The sequence below is a fragment of the Oryzias latipes genome, chromosome 2 (assembly GCF_053564925.1).
Source record: "Oryzias latipes strain Hd-rR chromosome 2, Olatipes_Hd-rR_3.1".
Taxonomy (NCBI): Eukaryota; Metazoa; Chordata; class Actinopteri; order Beloniformes; family Adrianichthyidae; genus Oryzias; species Oryzias latipes.
This window is the reverse complement of record NC_136238.1, coordinates 36,717,912-36,736,688: the sequence shown is the minus strand read 5'-3', so window position 1 is coordinate 36,736,688 and position 18,777 is coordinate 36,717,912. Positions and strand designations below refer to the sequence as shown.

The 18,777-nt window shown below is 41.1% G+C and overlaps 1 long non-coding RNA gene across 1 annotated transcript; it reads left to right on the top strand.

The window, feature by feature from the left end:
- Positions 1 to 6: 6 nt before the first annotated feature.
- On the top strand, positions 7 to 11,530 carry LOC111948707 (uncharacterized). Its single transcript, XR_013652306.1, has 2 exons — positions 7 to 946; positions 9,401 to 11,530. It is a non-coding gene; the product is annotated as an uncharacterized LOC111948707 (long non-coding RNA).
- The last annotated feature ends 7,247 nt before the right edge of the window (positions 11,531 to 18,777 follow it).

Sequence of the window (18,777 nt, the reverse complement as noted above, 5' to 3'; positions counted from 1 at the left end):
GAACCATCTAGAACACTATTATGGGATGTTTTTCAGCTGAATCACTGGGATCCATCTTCATGTTAACATCAAAGTGATCGTGTCAGATGAAATCTTTCCTGTTTGAAGGAGTTTCCTTCGTGTCACAATAGGATCCCAGATCTCCCATCAGGCCTTGCAGCTCCTGACTTTGTGATGAGTTCCTGCAGAAACTCTTGGAAATCTCATGTTGATTCTCTCCCAGTTGACATCCATGGAGATTTTCACTGCTGTTGTTCAACTGTAGAGTTTGTCACAGACGCTCAAACTCATGAAGAGTTCAGCTGGAAGTTGAGAACGAGGCTTTGAAACCAGCAGCAGTTTGAGTCCATTCTGATGTTCATTCAGGTTTCTGCTACAACAAGCCTTTATTTTGAAAGAGCCAGTGGGGCAGAAACAATAGAAGGAGGAGATTACCAACCCCCCCTGGAATGTTGCCCCCTGTGCAGTGGACTAGTGGGGGCAGGGACGGCTGAACCAATCACAGAAGACTGTTGCAGCTTTCCCTCCAAAAGTCAACCAATCAGATGTTGTTGTTTGGATTCTTTGTCTTGAAGTTTCACATGTGGAAGCTTCTAGAGTCTTTTCTGTTTGGACTGCAGGCTGAGCAGAACTGACTCCTGCAGGATCACAGACACTTTCAGGAAAATCTCCAACCAGGAGAAAAGTTTCTGTTTGGACCTTTTTTCTGTGATTGTGAGACTAGCAGATGATCGATCGGAGCTGCAGTGAAGAGGACGGTGGTGTTTGTGGGAGTTGGAGCTGAAGATCGGAGCAGGAACCATGTCTTCAGAACCTCAGGAAGTGTCTGTCAGAGAACAACTTTCTGCTGCTGAAGGAACCATCGTCCAGAACGAGGAGGAGCTCTGTCGTCAGCGCAGACTGCTGGATAGCAGCTGGAACCCGCAGCTTCAGCTACACATAGTTGGTACGTGACTAAACATTTGAATTCTTTGGATTGTCCTGATCTTTATGTCACTGGTTAGGTGTTAAAGAAATATTTCCAATGGTATAACGACCTTTCAGATAAAGTAATGTCATTTTACGTGATCACCAATTTTTTTCCTAAATAAGGAGCAAATCAATAAAATCTTTGACCAGAATCAGGTGAGACTCCTTAGTGTCAGAACTTTCTCATTACTATCCAATCCAAGAAAGGGAGGTGTCAATGTAAAGCTAGTTACATACATTTGGTTCTCCATGGTGCAGCAGTAGGGCAGTCGACCCATGATCCTAAGATTGCAGGTTCAATTCCCACCTTGCACGCCCATGAGTCGAAGTGTCCTTGGGCAAGACACTGAACCCCACCTTGCCTCTGGTGGTAGGCAGGCGCCTGTGTTTGGCAGCAGAGCCGCCACCAGTGTGTGACCGGGTGATCCTTGTACCTACCTTCTAGGTAGAAAAGCGCTATATGAGTATACACCATTTACCATTTAGTCAAAATAACCACAAGAACTAAAGTTGATATCAAATCCTGTTTTATTTCCTTACTAGCAAATATAAATTAATTAGGAATATAATCAAGAAAATTGTCCAATTCAATTCGAAGCTTCACAAAAGATAATTTAGCTTAAAAAACACACATTTTAAAGCAAACATCGTATTTACATTAAAGATATTTTAAGTTATTAATATAGAGAGATTCCAGACTTTTATTTCCTTTTATTTCCAGGCATCAGCAAAACATTCTTCTTCTTTGTTTGGAGCCATGGAGCCAAAAACTGAAAGCAGAGAACATATAAGGTGACAGACCACATTTTAATTTAAAAAAAGCTAAAACGCATGACGAAAGTCCGAAGAAAATGAAAATAATGTCTAGAAAGTCTGCAAAATAAGAAACTAACGGGTAAAATGAAAATCATGATAACGTTTCTTGAAATTAACAAAACAATAAGAAAGCAGTTATTTTATTAAAAATACCACATTCTGATATTATTAAATGACGTTACATATGCTCCTGTATGTTTGTGGACATTGGTTGTAGCCCATCAACTTACTCACAACCGGTCACATGACCTCATTATTCCAGCATTAGATGCATTGTCACAGAGGCATGTGAATGAGAAAAACATTTCCCGCTAACTTTTTCTCTTTTTGTGAACTGCAAATTTCATCAGGAGCATTTACTAACTTGTACTGAGTGAAAACATTCAAGGGGCAGCGTGGGGGGGGGGGGGGGGGGGCGCTCTCTTTGTCGGGTTGGGTCTGGCACTCTCAAGGCCCGTACACACCGGGACGAATATTCGCCAGCGTTTTTCGCCACGTTTTTTGTGTTCACATCCAGGCGATTTTCGCTGACGATGAGCCGAGCGAACATGCAATTTCATTCCCTGACATTAGATGGCGCTTAATGTAAACAGAAATACTCCTGTACACAAGGTGGCGCTGCGCAACTTTACGATTCTTAAAGTCGTTTTTCACTCAGAAGAAGAGAGCAAGTATTTACGCGCTTGTCAGAATAATACAAAGAAAACATGAATATTTCAAGCATCAGTAGCTCCAACTGGTACTTGGTAAGGGGATATTTTAGAATGTCCGTCATTATTTCTTTGCGGCAGCGTAGACGCTACTTGGCGTCTATCTTCTTCGCTGGTATGTGTGCTCAGCAAGGCAGTTTTGTGTTTGAGCGCCCCAAGTTGTGTTTTACTGTAACTTCAGAAGCTCCAGAAACGTGTGCAAAAGCGCCATTCTCATTGGTCGAATAGATTTCGACGCGACGCGTCGAAAAAAAAAAACGAACCCGAGGCGTTTTTTTTTTTGACGCTTTAGCGCGTGGCGTTTTTTCGCGTCGGTGTGCACACTCTCATTGGTGCCCTTTGTTTAGTCACGAGGCGTTAAACGTCGGCGAAAATCGCCGGCGAAATTCGCCCCGGTGTGAACAGGCCTTCAGTCCCCAGGTGCCTCCCGGCTCTCTGGCCTTGGGGGCCCCTGTGGCGGTCCTGCCGAACCTGGCCTGGGTGGCGGATCTCACCTGAATGAAGTATTTCACATGTGTTGGTCTGAATGCATAAGTATGCATGTGTGAACATCAGGGGGGTATTCCAGAAAGCAGGTTATGCTAGCTCCCGCGGTAAGTTTGAGGCTAAGGAAGTTGATAACCTCAGCTTTCGGTTTCAGAAATGGAGGTATGTTTCAGGGTAGGTCAAGTTGCCATGGCAACTCATGCTCTGAACATAACCTGGTCTGGAGCAGGTTTAGTTGAAGCTTAGTTTGTTTTCAGAGATGTGAAGCAGCATGGCATGTCCATTTGAAGATGATTTAGTGGATGAAGAAGCTCAGATAATACTTTTTCCACCGTGAGAGGGTGATAATACCACATATGGATGTTGGAAACATTTTTTTTTTTTTACTTTGATCTAACTTAACTATTTGCTTCAGTTAAGATAAATCATTTTTTTAGGTCACCTTAAAAATAATATGTAAGTTTCATACAATTATTTTCCTTTCATTCAAATTAATTCAATTAAGTAGGTGTAACTTTGGTGCTGCTGTTAGAGCGGCACCGCAAGGGATTCTGGGATACCATTCCCTTTGCCTGTCTGGACGGATTTGGGTTTAAGTGTGGGTTTTTGACAAAATGTGTTTAGTTGTTTAACTGTTTGAGCTGTTTTACCGTGTTTTGGCGAGTTATTTTGTCCTACTTTGCTTATGTCTCTGCACCATAAGTGAGAGTAAAGGAGGGGATGATGAGTTTATATAGCACCCCTACCATTCAACCCTATAATTGTAATGACAGAGAATTCTTTATTGAAATTGTGACTCCGTGTAATTTTTTTCCGTCCTTTTAATTGTTATAAAAATGAGCATATCTGCCGGCTCAAACGTAGACATATGAGAGTTCAAGAATCATAATTAATTAAGATGGAAAAAGATTAATTGAATTGGAGTAATATGACATTTAGTTAGATAAATATGTAAATATGAGTTGTACAAAAAAATTAAAGCCGCAAGCGGCGTTGTATGGCCCGCAGACGCAACCCGCCTTCTACGCCCAACTCTACGCACCACCGGCGCCCTCACCGCCCACAAATTAAAAGCTAGTAAAGGCTGATTTCGCTTAATATGCTAGCTATGCTAATTTGGCTAAAAGTGCTAGCATAGCGATCAGCATCATCAACTGATTCAGAAAAACACATTACCTAAAATGCTAATTATGCTAACAATGCTAGCTATATTAATTAATTAACACATTTCTCCATTGGTGAGAGCTATACGTCATAAGTTAGTTAAAAAAAACACTTTTTTCAAAATGGCGGATTTTCTGTTGATTTTTATCTCCATAGCAACCATTTTATGTTTTGGTCCCCTCGGGAGGACGAACAGATTGACGTCAGTTTCGGACAAATCGGTAAAAGTAAACTTTTTGTTGTCCTTAGCAACAGTGGTTTTATGCTAACCACGCCCACATTCCTTATATGTCTATATCCAGTGTTTTTCAATGTATGCAGTTTCAGGCATTATTGCATGCATTCAAAATTCACAGTAGTCCTTTGAAAAACATAGGAGTTATAACAGTGCGCCACTTTGCTAGCTCGCCACGCGGACGCCGTTCAAAATCTACAACTTCTAATTGCAACATTTTTTTCACAGTAGCTTGCCGTTGATGCCCAAAAAGTTTCGAGACGATCACGGAAAATTCCAACGACAAGTTTACGATTGAATCCAGGGGTAAAGGCGTTTTTTTATAGAAAATTCAAGATGGCGGCCCTTTCCCGAGGTCAAATGTGGACGAAACTCCAGAGGTAGTTGTGGACTTGCTCTAGCAACATGTGAGTCAAATTTCGTGAAAATCGCTCGAAAAAAAAGTTCATTTTTCCATATTGTGTAAAAACGTGAAAAACGCAAAATGGCAGATTTTGGCACAAAATGGCCGCCAAACCGTAGGTCGTGTCACCATCCCGTAATGATTTCAAAACGTCCTTTGGATATCGCGGACAAGGGTATATTGGTTTCGTTAGTCGATTCTCAAAAAAAAAGTTCCGAATTTTTTCGTTTTTGCCGAGTCGGCACATTTTTCTGCGACGGTTTTTTGCTTACCACGCCCACATTCCTTTATCGATCTTGTCGTGCGTAGCATCGTTTTGTTCAGCGCGGGCCAAGGAATCGCATATTACCTCTTCACGACATTCCGATGAAAAATGTGCGAGCTAGCCAAGATGGCAACGGTTGCTAGCTCGCCACGCGCACGCCGTTCAAAATCTACAACTTCTAATTCCAACATTTTGTCCAGAGTAGCTGGCCGTTGGTGCCCGAAAAGTTACGAGAATTCCAACGACGAGTTTTCGTTTGTATCTGGTGCTAAAGGTGCTTTTTTGAGAAAATTCCCGATGCCGGCCTTTTCCCAAGGTCAAAGGTCAACGACACTTCTGGGGTTTTTTTAGACTTGAGCTGGCAGCAAGTGTGTGCAATTGCGTGAAAATCGTTCAAACAAAAGTGTCTTTTCCCCATATTGTGGGAAAACACGAAAATCGCCAATTCTCAGAGTTCGCCACAAAATGGCCGCCAAGCCGTAGGTCGTGTGGCCGTCCCGTAATGATTTCAAAACATCTTTGGGGTATCCCCGACACGTGTGTCTTGGTTTCGCGGCTGTATTTTGAAGTCCATTTTGTTCGGCCCCATACGCGATTTTCGGCCCATTCATTTTTTTGACGGGATCGCTGGCCGTGATGTCATCGTCTTCGGGGGGGTGACGTTGACTTTGTGGAAAATTCATTTGCAATTTATCCCAGGTGTGTGCACGTTTTGGTGACTTTTCGAGCATGCGGCGGGGGTCAAATTCTCGCTGAAAGGCGGCGAAGTCGTCGTTCCAACTGCGAAAACAATATGGTCCTTGCAGTCAGTGACTGCTGCTGCGGGCCATAATTACTGAGTTTTATAGATGTGAAATGAGGTTGAATAAATTTAACTCAATTATTTGTTACCAATAGAAGTAATTCGTTTAAGTTGGCAAAATTGGATAAGTTATATATATGAGTCACAGGGAAAATGGAAATAAGATCAGAAACTCGTGCGTTTACTTTGTCTGTTCTTCAACTACAAGCAGAAACTCTTTCTATTGATCATGCAGCCGTATTACTTTTTGATGGACGTATAATCTTCATACGCCGTCATTAAAAGCTCAGACTCCGCCTCACTGAAGTGTTGCGCTCTCTTTTTTTCTCCACTTTACTCTGATAAGCTGGACATAAAACAATAAAAGGAGATGCAGGAATAAAACAGGAAGGCGGAGCCGACCGCCCGTGCAGGAGGGGAGGGAAAGGGAGGGACTAAGCCAGTACGAGGCAGCGCATCTCACTCCACTCCGTGCTGAAACCAAATAAAACGAACCCACACACAATAAGAAAAACGTGCCAACAAAACTTCCACTACACACTAAAAGGGAAAAAAAAATACAGTGAGGGAACTGGAGTGAGGAAGACGCTGCCACCAGGGGCCCCCTCACTGACATCGCACGCACCGACGCCCAACTAAGACCTATACAACAATAAAATAAATCAGAGTCAACCACACAATAAATTAGGGATGTCCTGTTTGACACGGCGCTTCAGCGAGCACTTCACTGTAAAAAACAGAATGTTTCAGCACAATGTTTCTAGGCTTGTGTCAATTAGCGCAACACGTGGTTGATGACGTATGAAGCATCAAATGCTTCATTTGGTCGAACCACGCTTCAGATGTCACTTGCAGTTGGGCGCACTATTCTCTAGAAACACGAAATGAATCCCAAACGTTTCCCGACCAGTTCTATTGTTTCCCCTGTATCAGAATCAGCGTCAGTTCATTGCACCTTACCATGACTCCTGGTAAAAAAACGTACTGTGGCTCAAGATCGTTTCTACTCGATTTCTCCTAATAAAACAATGCACTATGAACGTCGTGTATAAAAAAATACTTAGATATATTTATAATGTCAAGACAAATATAACATCAGTAGAGATAGCTCAGTGAAATGGTTGCTGGGAGTCACATCCAGAGGTCTTGGGTTCAAGGCCAGCATCTTACAATTTTGTTTTATTTATTTTTTGCTTTGTGTGTGATGTGTGTTTTGCTGTCAAGCACTTCTCACAGAAAACGTCACATGTTGTGTTGTTTCACATTGTTCTTTTTAATAATCATTAACAACATTGTTTTGTTTTACGTTTTTTCATCATCATTTCCACATTGAAGTGTTACAAGGAGCTTAAATGAAGCATATGATATGTATCCAGACCACCACCAGATGCCGCTGTTCTGTGTGGTTTCAAAGCCCTGAATGGGTGGTTCATTTTTCCGGTACAATTACATGAACCCCAAGGGAAGCTTCATGGGGCTTCTATTCCCATCCCTACAATAAATACGTCGCTCTAAAAACACATTAAAATGTATTAAGAGGGTGGGTACAGAAAATGCAGTGGCTCATGACATCTGCAACACCTCCAGCCACTTACAGCATCTAGTTAAAAGAGCAGAATATGAGTAAAAGGTGATCTACATCCTCCCAACAAGAGGAGCTTCAGCCATACATGCCACCATGCAGGCAGGCAGCCACTGTCTATCCACTCACTCCCTGTTCCTTATATAAGGACAGACACAGCTGGACCAAATCCCCAATCAAACAGGCATGCACCTGTCAAAGGCAGAGCTGCTGGTTACACTATTAAAAAAGAAAGTGACCATGTAAACCTGTTGAGTTCAATGTAATGTAGATGAGAAAGTCGGTGCACCAAACCTTTGTGCGGGTGCACCAGCAAAAAAGTTTGATGGACTGACTTTCTCAACCACATTACATTGAACTCAACAGTTTAACACGGTGCAAAGATTGAGTCTAGAATCCTGGCCTAAGAGACACAACTATCACCACTACTGAGGGTCTTACTCCCCCCCCAGAGGAGATGGGGTAGGGAACAGAAGATCAATGGTCACCACCTTATTATTATAAAAGACGAGTGTATGTAGTGTGTCGGGTGTGTGTTTACTAAAATGCATAGTTTAAAATAAGTGGGTTACTTTTTGTGAAAATGTATTGAGTTTCTTTGATTACCATATTTTCACAACTGTATTTTCTCCAAAATATATGACGTGTCCTATGGTGCAGTGGGCCTTTTGTGTTGTTGTGTGACTTCGGTAAAGAGGACGTAGGAGAGGACAGCATGAGAATGGCAAGTGTGGTCGTGAAAGAAGACGTACCCCAATTAGTACAAAGTGCAGGTGTGTGAATTATGCAGAACAACATCATTCTGGAAACCCCAAAAAAGCCACCAGTTATCAGCTACGTGGAGGAACATGGGAATCAAACAGCTGCCAGAGAATTCAACATCAATGAATCCATGGTACGCAAGTAGAGGAAGTTTGAAAACGAACTCCGAAAAGTCATGAAGATGGAGCTGAGTTTCCACGGAAACAAGGCGAGGTGGCCAGAGGTTGAAGACCAACTGAAACAATAGATTAATGACAAAAGAACAGCTGGTAGAAGCGTCTCTACAGTCATCATTCCACTAAAGGCAGAAACGCTTGCATTTTCAAAGAGGGCCGTCTTGGTGCTTTGTTTTATGAAACAGTGCTATCTGTCAATCCGGGCAAGGACTATGGTGGCACAGCAACTTCCAGTGGATTCTAATGAAAAGCTGTCCATATTCCGCTCATACTTTAGTAAAAAGATTGCAGACAAACACATCCAGCCAAGCCACATCACCAACATGGATGAAATGCCGCTTACTTTTGACATCACAGTGAGTCACAATGTCAAGAAGAAGGGGAACAGCACAGTAGCGTTATGCAGAACAGGGCACAAAAAGGCAGCTTTTATTGTTGTGGGAGGCAGCGTCCGGTGAGTGATGCCTTGGGCTAAGTGTCTGCTTGCACAGTTCTTCGAGCTTTCACAACAGCCGGCAACGAGCCGGACTCTGACAATAACGAAAGGGAACCTGGCGTGTTTGATAGAAATTTAGCCAGGCTGTTGATTTCAGATACAGAAGATGAGGACTTTGATGGATTCTTGGATGCTGATTGATGACTGAAAAAATAAACAATAAATCACAGCCAACTCAGTTTCTCCCGCTGTCCTTTTTTGAAATACATTAGCATGCATGTTTTACCGATATGTTTTAATTTACCCGCGCCTTAAAACCTGGTGCGCCTTTTGTATGTGTTAAATACAGAAAATTCACTCATAACTTAAACTGCGCCCTATAATGCAGTGCGTCCTATGGTCATAAAAATACGGTATGTGTTTGACCTACTGAAGACTGAAGGACTCACATCACCTCTAACTGTCCTAACTGTGAAAGAGAACTACGACATTGTTCATTTCAATTATTTTACTTCCAAAAAAAAAGGATTTAGATCTTTCTTGCCAATTTACAAGGTATAAAAGGTCTCCTTTTTTGTCTTTTTGTCCCTGCAGTCCTCCTTAAGCGTTATGCGAGTGAAGAGGATCTGTGCAACCAACAGAGGAATCTAAGAATGGAACAGGAGGAATCAGAGCCTCTGCATATTCAAGAGGAACATGGAGAACCAGAACCTCCACAGTTTAAAGAGGAACATGGAGAACCAGAACCTCCACAGTTTAAAGAGGAACATGAAGAACCAGAACCTCCACAGTTTAAAGAGGAACAGGAGGAATCAGAGCTTCCACAGATTAAAGAGGAGCAAGAGAAACAAGAACCCAAAATGATTAAAGAAGAAAAAACAGAAGAAACAGAACCTCTATTGATAAATCAGGGTCAAAAAGGGTTCTACATCAGTCAGAATAAAGATCAGCTTAATCTGAAGCAGGAGACTGATACCTTGATGGAGATTCCTACTTATGAGGAAGAGGAGAACAGTGAAGCAGATCTAAACAATCAGCAGAACTTTAATGTAACTGATGGTCAGGATGAAGAAGGAAACCAACATGAAGAATCAACATCAACTACAGATGAAGAGACAGAATCAACATCAACTACAGATGAAGAGACAGAATCAACATCAACTACAGATGAAGAGACAGACCCACAGAACAGAGATCAGAGGAAGAGGAGGGACAGAAGTCATGTCCAAAGTGTGGACGGCTCTCACATGTCAGCAGGTCAGTGTGACTCTGATGTTAGAAAAAATCCCAATAAGACAAATCTTGGTAAGAAATACAAACAATCTCCAAAAGAAGAGAGACTTTCCTCTATCAAGTCTGGGAAAAACTCAAGAATAATTACTAACCCGTCTGACTACATGGAAACTTGGTCCGATGAAAGATGTTATATCTGTAAAGAATGTGATAAAAGATTTTGCAACAAATCTCTGTTCAGAATTCACGCAAGACTCCATGCAAAAGATAAGATATTTTCTTGTAAAGAATGTGAGAAAAGATTTAATCAAATATCTCATCTCAAAACACACATGAGAATTCATACAGGAGAAATGCCTTTTTCTTGTAAAGAATGTGATGCATGTTTTCGTCAATTATCTAATCTCCAAACACACATGAGAACTCACACAGGAGAAAGGCCTTTTTCTTGTAAAGAATGTAGTAAGAGTTTTAATCAAATATCTAATCTCAAATCACACATGAGAATTCACACAGGAGAAATGCCTTTTTCTTGTAATGAATGTGATACAAGTTTTCGTCATGCGGTTAGTCTTAAAACACACATGATAACTCACACAGGACGTATGCCTTTTTCTTGTCAAGAATGTAGTAAGAGTTTTAATCAAATGTCTATTCTCAAAACTCACATGAGAATACACACAGGAGAAAAGCCTTTTTCTTGTAAAGAATGTGATACAAGTTTTCGTCATGCAGCAAGTCTTAAAATACACATGAGAACTCACACAGGAGAAAAGCCTTTTTCTTGTAAAGAATGTGATACAAGTTTTCGTCATGCAGCAAGTCTTAAAAAACACATGAGAATTCATACAGAAGAAAAGCCTTTTTCTTGTCAAGAATGTGATTCAAGTTTTAGTTGCAGATCTAGTCTTCAGACACACATGAGAACTCACAAGACTTTCTCTTCACAAACAGTGTAAAAAAGGAGTTATTGTAAACTGTAAATTATAAACTTTTCTGATAAGAGGTCGACCTCTCAACCTTTGCACCACAGTCAAAGACTTTATTTACAGGAGGGAAAAATCTGATGGCCTCCATACCATATTGATGAAGTAACTTCATTAGAGGGAGTTACAAGTGAGTATTTCATGTATGGAAAGGAAATTTTCTACTAATTTATTGTTATAATATGATATTCGTACTTTTCTAGGAATTCTTTTTAGGTTTTCATCTTTACATAAAAAGCAAAAAAAGTAATTGATCAATACATTTGAATCTTTGTGTAATGATATTAGACAAAGAGTTTTACTGCTGACAAAATATGTTCAACTTTTTCACAAAATGAATTGTTTTAGATGTACCTGCAAATAGAAATGAGTTGTTTGTTTTGAGTCATTAGAGCTAATTCTTGAATGTCTTCATTATGGTTAAAATGTTTTTGTTATACTTTTTTAATTCTAACATTTAATGTGCTCAGTGAACATTTAATAAATATATACATATAAACACAAAGTAGTGACTGCAGCATGTACTTTGTTAGGTCAAGTAATAGAGGTGTAACGGTACACGTAGTTGTACCAAAACATTTCGGAATGGCACTTTCGGTTCGGTTCACCTTTGTACCGTTTTCGGTACAAAACGGTACAAGGTTTTCGGTATGTTGTTTATTTTTTTGTTTTTGTCCTCCCAATATATTAACTTTACGCCGAGACGGAACTTATGTTAACCGCGAGTTTTCGCCGCATTAGGTAACAGACAGTTAGCATGTCTGTGCACTGCACGGTGGTGCAGTGGTTAGCGCTCTTGCCTTTCAGCAAGAAGACCCCGGTTCAAGTCCTGGCTGGCGGACATGAAAAACAACATCAAAGGGGGACCTTTCTGTGTGGAGTTTGCATGTTCTCCCCGTGTATGCACCGTCCAAAAACATGCATCATAGGTTGATTGGCAACTCTAAATTGTCCCTAGGTGTGAGTGTGCGTGTGAGTGTGAGAGTGAATGGGTGTGTGATTGTGGACATTCTACCCTGCGACAGACTGGCGACCTGTCCAGTGTGTCCCCTGCCTTCGCCCATAAGTGGCCGGGATAGGCTCCAGCAGCCCCGTGACCCCGAAAGGGACAAAAACGGAACAGAAAATGAATGAATGAACAGTTAGCATGTCAACTATAGCACTATGGGTAATGCAGACGTGAGACCAGAACCTGAGGACCCACCCATCTCCTTACACTCTCCTGTGTGGGAACACTTGACTTGTTGTGAGCATCCATGAAGGGAAAAGACAGTTGGATAAGTCAAACACAGCGTATGGCGCTGTAAAACATCTAATCTGCTAACGCACTTAAAACAGCATCACCGGATTGTCTGTGGAAAATAAGTCTGCTATTTTGGAGGAGATAAAGGTAAAGGTTACCAAATACAGAGCAACAGGATGCATCCCTCTTGATGAGACCAGCTATAAGCATATTGCAAAATTGGCAAAGAGGTATCCGCTGACTATTCCCTGTGGACACAGCTACTGCAGGAAGTGTCTTCAAGGACTGTGGGATGCAGAGGAGAACGTCCACAGCTGTCCTCAGTGCAGGAAGACCTTCACACCGAGGCCTGTTCTGGGGGAAAATTTGATGTTTTTGGAGCAGTGGCATTCAAGAACACCAGCAGATCTGGAAATGCCAGTAGATTTGGTTTGAATGCTAAATCTTGGTCATTCCATTGTTTTCCAGACAGTTTCTCATTTCTCCACAACAGCATGTTCACCTCCATCTCAGCTCCTGGTTCCTCCAGAGGAGGAGTGGACCTGGATCACAGAGCAGGTGTTCTGTCCTTCTACAGCATCTCTGAAAGCAGGACTCTCCTCCACAGAGTCCAGAGACGCTCCATGCTGGACCGGGGGGGGGGGGGTGATGTTGGAGACACAGCAGAGTTCTGGAAAGTCAAAAGAGTTCCTGAAAGAAGAGAAATGTTTGTTTTCAGGGATTTCTCTGCTTTGGATAATTTTGAACTAAACGTTTGAACTGTTCAGATTCTGTGTCAGAAATAGAGAGAAATGAAAAATCTCTAGAATGTGAGACACTTTTGAACATAAATCTATGGAGACCTCTGGGGGTCAGTGTTTAAAAAGAAAAAATGATGATAAACGGTCCACAGATTGATGAATTGTGCTTGTTCATTGCATGTGACTCCACCCGTCCCAATGCCTCTCCGGCTTTGAGATACGAATCTCCCAAGAGACACGGTTCTCATGAGTCCGGCAGTCCGCTTATGCAGAACAGGTGAATGGACAGCGGTCCAAAGTGTCCTCCGTTGGGTTCACTGTAACAACAAGAGGAGTATTATTTTGTTGTTCCTATTTTTGTTCCTATTCTTACAATCCACTTTATGTCCCGTGTTGAATTCTACTATTAAAATGTGGGAAACAAATGTTTATCAAATACAAATCAATCCAAAAGCCTGGAGACTGGATGGCCGTGGTCCTCCCTTTGACCTGGAAAGTGGTTGCCATGGCTACCTGCACACTCACCAAGCTGGAACTTAGAAGGCAAGGCAAGGCAAGGCAAATTTATTTATATAGCACAATTCATGTAAAGAGACAATTCAAAGTGCTTTATATAAAAATTAAAAGAAACAATTAAAAACAAATAGTAAAAATGTGATCATTAAAATAAAATTAAAAGATAGTAAACAAGATTTGAATTTAAAACAAGCATAAATAAATAGTACGGACATAAACTTTTGAATACATATTAATTAAATGCTGCTGTGAACAGGTGAGTTTTTAACCTAGATTTAAAGACACTGAGTGTTTCAGCAGATCTAATGTTTTCTGGAAGTCTATTCCAGATCTGTGAAGCATAGAAAGTGAATGCAGCTTCCCCATGTTTAGTTCTGGCTCTAGGGACTGATAAAAGACCAGATCCAGAAGAGCGGAGAGGTCTGGTTGGTACATACTGGGTCAGGAGGTCAGCCATGTATTTTGGTGCTAAACCATTCAAAGCTTTATAAACTAGTAACAGGACTTTAAAGTCTATCCTCTGACAGACAGGTAGCCAGTGTAAAGACCTCAGAACTGGACTAATGTGGTCCACTTTCTTGGTCCTTGTGAGAACCCGAGCGGCAGAGTTCTGAATGAGCTGTAGTTTCCTGATGGATTTTTTTTGGTAGTCCTGTAAACACACTGTTACAGTAATCAAGTCGACTGAAGACGAAAGCATGCACTAGTTTCTCCAGGTCCTGCTTAGACATCAGATCTTTAATCCTTGAGATATTTTTGAGATGATAATAGGCTGATTTTGTGACTGCCTTAATGTGTTTATCAAAATTTAGGTCTGTGTCTATCAATACACCCAAGTTTTTGGCCTGGTTGGTAGTTTTTAGTTGAATAGATTGAAGCTCTATAATGACGTCCAACCTTTTTTCTTTAGCCCCAAAGACAATAACCTCGGTTTTGTTTTTGTTTAGCTGAAGTAAATAATGGCACATCCAGTCATTAATGTCCTCAATGCATTTACCAAGAGCCTGTACAGGTTCTCGGTCGCCTGGTGTCAGTTTAATATGTATATCTGTGTATCATCTGCATAACTATGGTAGCTAATGTTGTTGTTCTTTATCACTTGGGCCAGTGGGAGCATGTAGATGTTAAATAAAAGTGGTCCCAGGATGGAGCCTTGGGGTACTCCACATGTAATTTCTATTGGCTCAGAAGTGAAGTTACCAATGGACACAAAATATTTCCTGTTTTCTAAGTACGTTTTGAACCAGTTTAATACTGGCCCAGTGAGACCCAACCAGCTTTCCAGTCGTCTGAGTAGTATTGCATGGTCGACTGTATCAAACGCAGCACTGAGGTCCAGTAGAACTAGCACTGACATATTCCCACTGTCTGTATTCAAACGTATGTCATTAATCACTTTGATCAGGGCAGTTTCAGTGCTGTGATTCTGTCTGAAGCCGGACTGGAAGACATCATAGCAGTTGTTTTTTATTAGAAATTCATTTAGCTGATAGAAAACAGCTTTTTCAATGATCTTGCTTAAAAATGGCAGGTTTGATATCGGTCTATAGTTGTTCATTTGAGTTTTGTCTAGACTGTCCATTTTTAGAAGAGGTTTAATTACAGCTGTTTTCAGTGGATCTGGGAAAACGCCAGATGTTAACGACAAGTTGACAGTCTGGAGCAGGTCTGGTTCCAATGTCTTTGAGACTTTTTTGAAAAAGCTTGTGGGTAGAATATCCAGACAGCAAGAGGAGGAGTTTTGTTGCGATAGAATGTCCAGCAGTTTTTTACTGTTTATGGGTTGAAACTGAGCCATTGGATTAATACTGGTTTCTAGTGGATAGGGTTCATATCTTGAACTTGTAGTTGATGAAACTATTGTTTGTCTAATGTTTTTGATTTTGTCCCTGAAGAATTTGGCAAAGTCATTACAGCCTTTGATGGAGTAAAATTCTGGTGCCACGGACACAGGGGGTTTTGTCAACCTGTCGACTATATTAAATAGGACCCGAGCATTATGAGAGTTTTTGTTAATAATTTCCGAAAAATAGGACTTTCTTGCATTGCACAGTTGTAAATTATATAAGTGAAGTTTCTCTTTATAAATTTCATAATCTACCTGTAGTTTAAATTTTCTCCATTTGCGTTCAAATTTCCGACATTCTCTTTTTCCATTGTTTACAATAATGGAATTTCTCCATGGAGATTTTTTCCTACCAGAGATCACCTTCACCTTACTAGGAGCAATATTATCCATGATATTTGACATGTTGGAATTAAAGCTGTTAACAAGTTCGTTGACTGAATTCCCTGAGAGGGGAGGAGTCAGGGAGAACATCTGATTGAACATCTCACTAGTATTTTCCGTTATATACCGTTTTGTGATCTCCTCCCTTAAAACATTTGTGTATACTGGAATAATGCTCTCACAGGAAACACAGCTGTGATCAGACAGACCTAAGTCATATACAGTAACCTTAGTGATGTTCAGACCTTTGGAGATCAATAAATCAAGAATATTCCCCCTGTTGTGTGTGGGCTCTGTTACATGTTGAGTCAATCCGAAATTGTCCAGAGTGTTTATCAAGTCCTTAGTCCCTTTGTTCTCAAGATTTCCATAATGGATGTTAAAATCTCCAGCCATGATTATACAGTCAAAATCAAGACAAACTATGGACAGCAGTTCACTAAACTCTGTTAAATTCTGCACAGTATGTAGGGGGGCGGTAGATATTTATAAATATGGTTTTGAGTGAGGCCTTCAGCTGTTTGGCTACATATTCAAAACATGGAAAGCTTCCAAAAGATAACTTTTTACACTGAAACATTTCATTAAACAAAACTGCAACCCCCCTCCCTTTCTGCTTGTTCTTTCTTTACTAATAACACCATAGTTGGGAGGTGCTGACTCTGTGAGAACGGCTCCACTGCTGTTCTCATCTAACCAGGTTTCAACTAAGAACATAAAATCAACTTTGTTCTCAGTGATAAAATCATTAATTAAGAATGTTTTTCCTGCTGAAGACCTGACATTTAAAAGTGCTAACTTAAGAGGTCTAGGAGCAATAATATTTTCATTTACCTTCTGTTTCTGGAAAAGTGCAGAGGAGATGTTTATCTCTTTTAAAGTCCTTCGTTTGCGTTTTGGCCAGATTACATTCCTCCTGTTAGTGACAATTACAGAAATGGTGTGTGTTTCTAGAGAACAGGGTCCCAGGTTTTTCTGGCGAGCATCATGACTGTTGGTATTTTCACAGCCTGGACCCTCAACACATCAAACATCTGACTGCAGGGACAGGATATGATGTTGCACAGGAGAGGGTGGGGTTTTACGTCGTCCCTTCAAACGTTCTGGTGACAGAATTATGGGGGACGAAAATGGATTGAAGGATAGAAGAAGATAGAAGAAAAAGAGACCAAAATGATTGATAAAGCAGGTTTTCCAGGGAAATCCCACAAAGTGCTTTCCAAGCTAGAACTAAGAATATCCAGCATGCATTTGGAAAAACTCCATAGCTTCTTGTGGAAAATGATGAGTCATTGTAAAAGCATTCTATGAATGCTCAGAAAACTTCCTCTAAGGTTGTGGTTGTTTGGAGAAGTCCTCCTCTTCAAAGAAGTTCTCCTGACCATCTTCAAAGCCACTTTCTGCTTTTTCAAACGCTACTGTTCAACAAAAACTTGGTTTCTGCCACAAAACCAACCTTAGACACTGAAACAGAATGAATCCAATGAAGAAATGTGTTGACACCTTTAATTCAAAGCTTCAATCAGTTTGAATCTCATGAAGAACATTTCAAAAATCCACATTTGGATCAGGCGTCTTCATCAAAGCACAACTCATGTTTCCAGGACTGTGACTCACCAATAGATCCTCATTTCCTTTACACAATCTGTTTCCATCATTTGGATTTTTCATAAAAACTTGAGTTAGAAAAGAATTGTTGCCCCAAAATGTCCAGTTTGAATAGTCTACAGTTTGTTGTGTTTGGTTGCTAGGTAACAGGGTCTTTAATGTCTATGATGTCATGGTGGCTTTCAGAGTTGAACTCCTGAATATGACGGTAAACATTTGGATTGAACAAAAATGGGATTGAAGCTCATGCTAAATCCTGATCTCAATGCTGAAAAAACCTCCTCCTAGATTCTGGTTGTTTGGAGAAGTCCTCCTCTTCCAAGAATTCCTGAAAAAAGCCCTCATTTCTCCTGACCATCTTCAAAGCCACTTTCTGCTTTAGTTTAGTCCAAACTTGCTTTATGCTGACAACATTTACAGCTTGAATCCATCTGAAGAATCCAAGGAAACAAACCAATCTAAGTCTGCATTCATGCCACTTCAGAACCAACAAAGCATGTTTCCAGGACGCTGACTTACCAATAGAACTTGGGATTTCCTTTGCAGAATCCTTCTCCGTGTGTTTTCCTTTGTTTTTCTCCCCAAAACCTAAAGCAGAGATTTTTGCTGAGCTGCAGAACAAACGTCTGACTGCTTTAACCGCCGTTGATGGTTTGTTGTGTTTCCCTCTATAGCTGCTATGGTCTTGGTATGGTTGCTAGGTAACGCTGTCTTTGATAATGATGACGTCAGAGTGGCCTCTAGAATGGACTTTTTTCTTGTGTAACCAGGAGCTGTAACCTTTAGGGCACTAGGACCCAGAAAGAGGTCCAGGCAGTGACGGTGTTCAGTGACGGACTGCGCAGCCGCACTTCCTCCAAACGCCACTATTTATCCAGCGCGTGGAGCGCCAGAGTCCAAACGGGCTTAAGGCGCTTTGATAAAGCGCTCTGGAATCCAGCTATGGTGTGCTAAACGTCAGGTCCAGAACGGAAGATGCCATCAATGAAGTCTGTCAGCAGCAATCCAACGCTGATGGGGTTTAGCTTGTGGAGGATTTGAATGTTCATTTGCTCTCAGGTTGGTTCTGTGCTGGAAGCCCCAACCCTCAGTTCAGTCAAGTTAGAAAGATGCTAACCAGCTGTTCCCTCTGTCACCATGGAAACAGGATTTTCACGGAGCGTACTTCTAGACGTGGAGGATAAATACTCCAAGATGAATTCATCAGACATGAATCAAACAGTCTTTTCTACATAGAACAGAATGAAATCCACAGTGTTTTAGCAGCGTCTGTAGCATCACAGAGACGGTGTTCCACCAAAAACTGGGACCTGTCACATGTTGTTTCCTGGTGACAGAGCTGCAGCTTTAATGTCAATGATATAGAAGAAGAAGAATCCAAAACATTGGACTGTTTTCATGTGATCACATGGAAG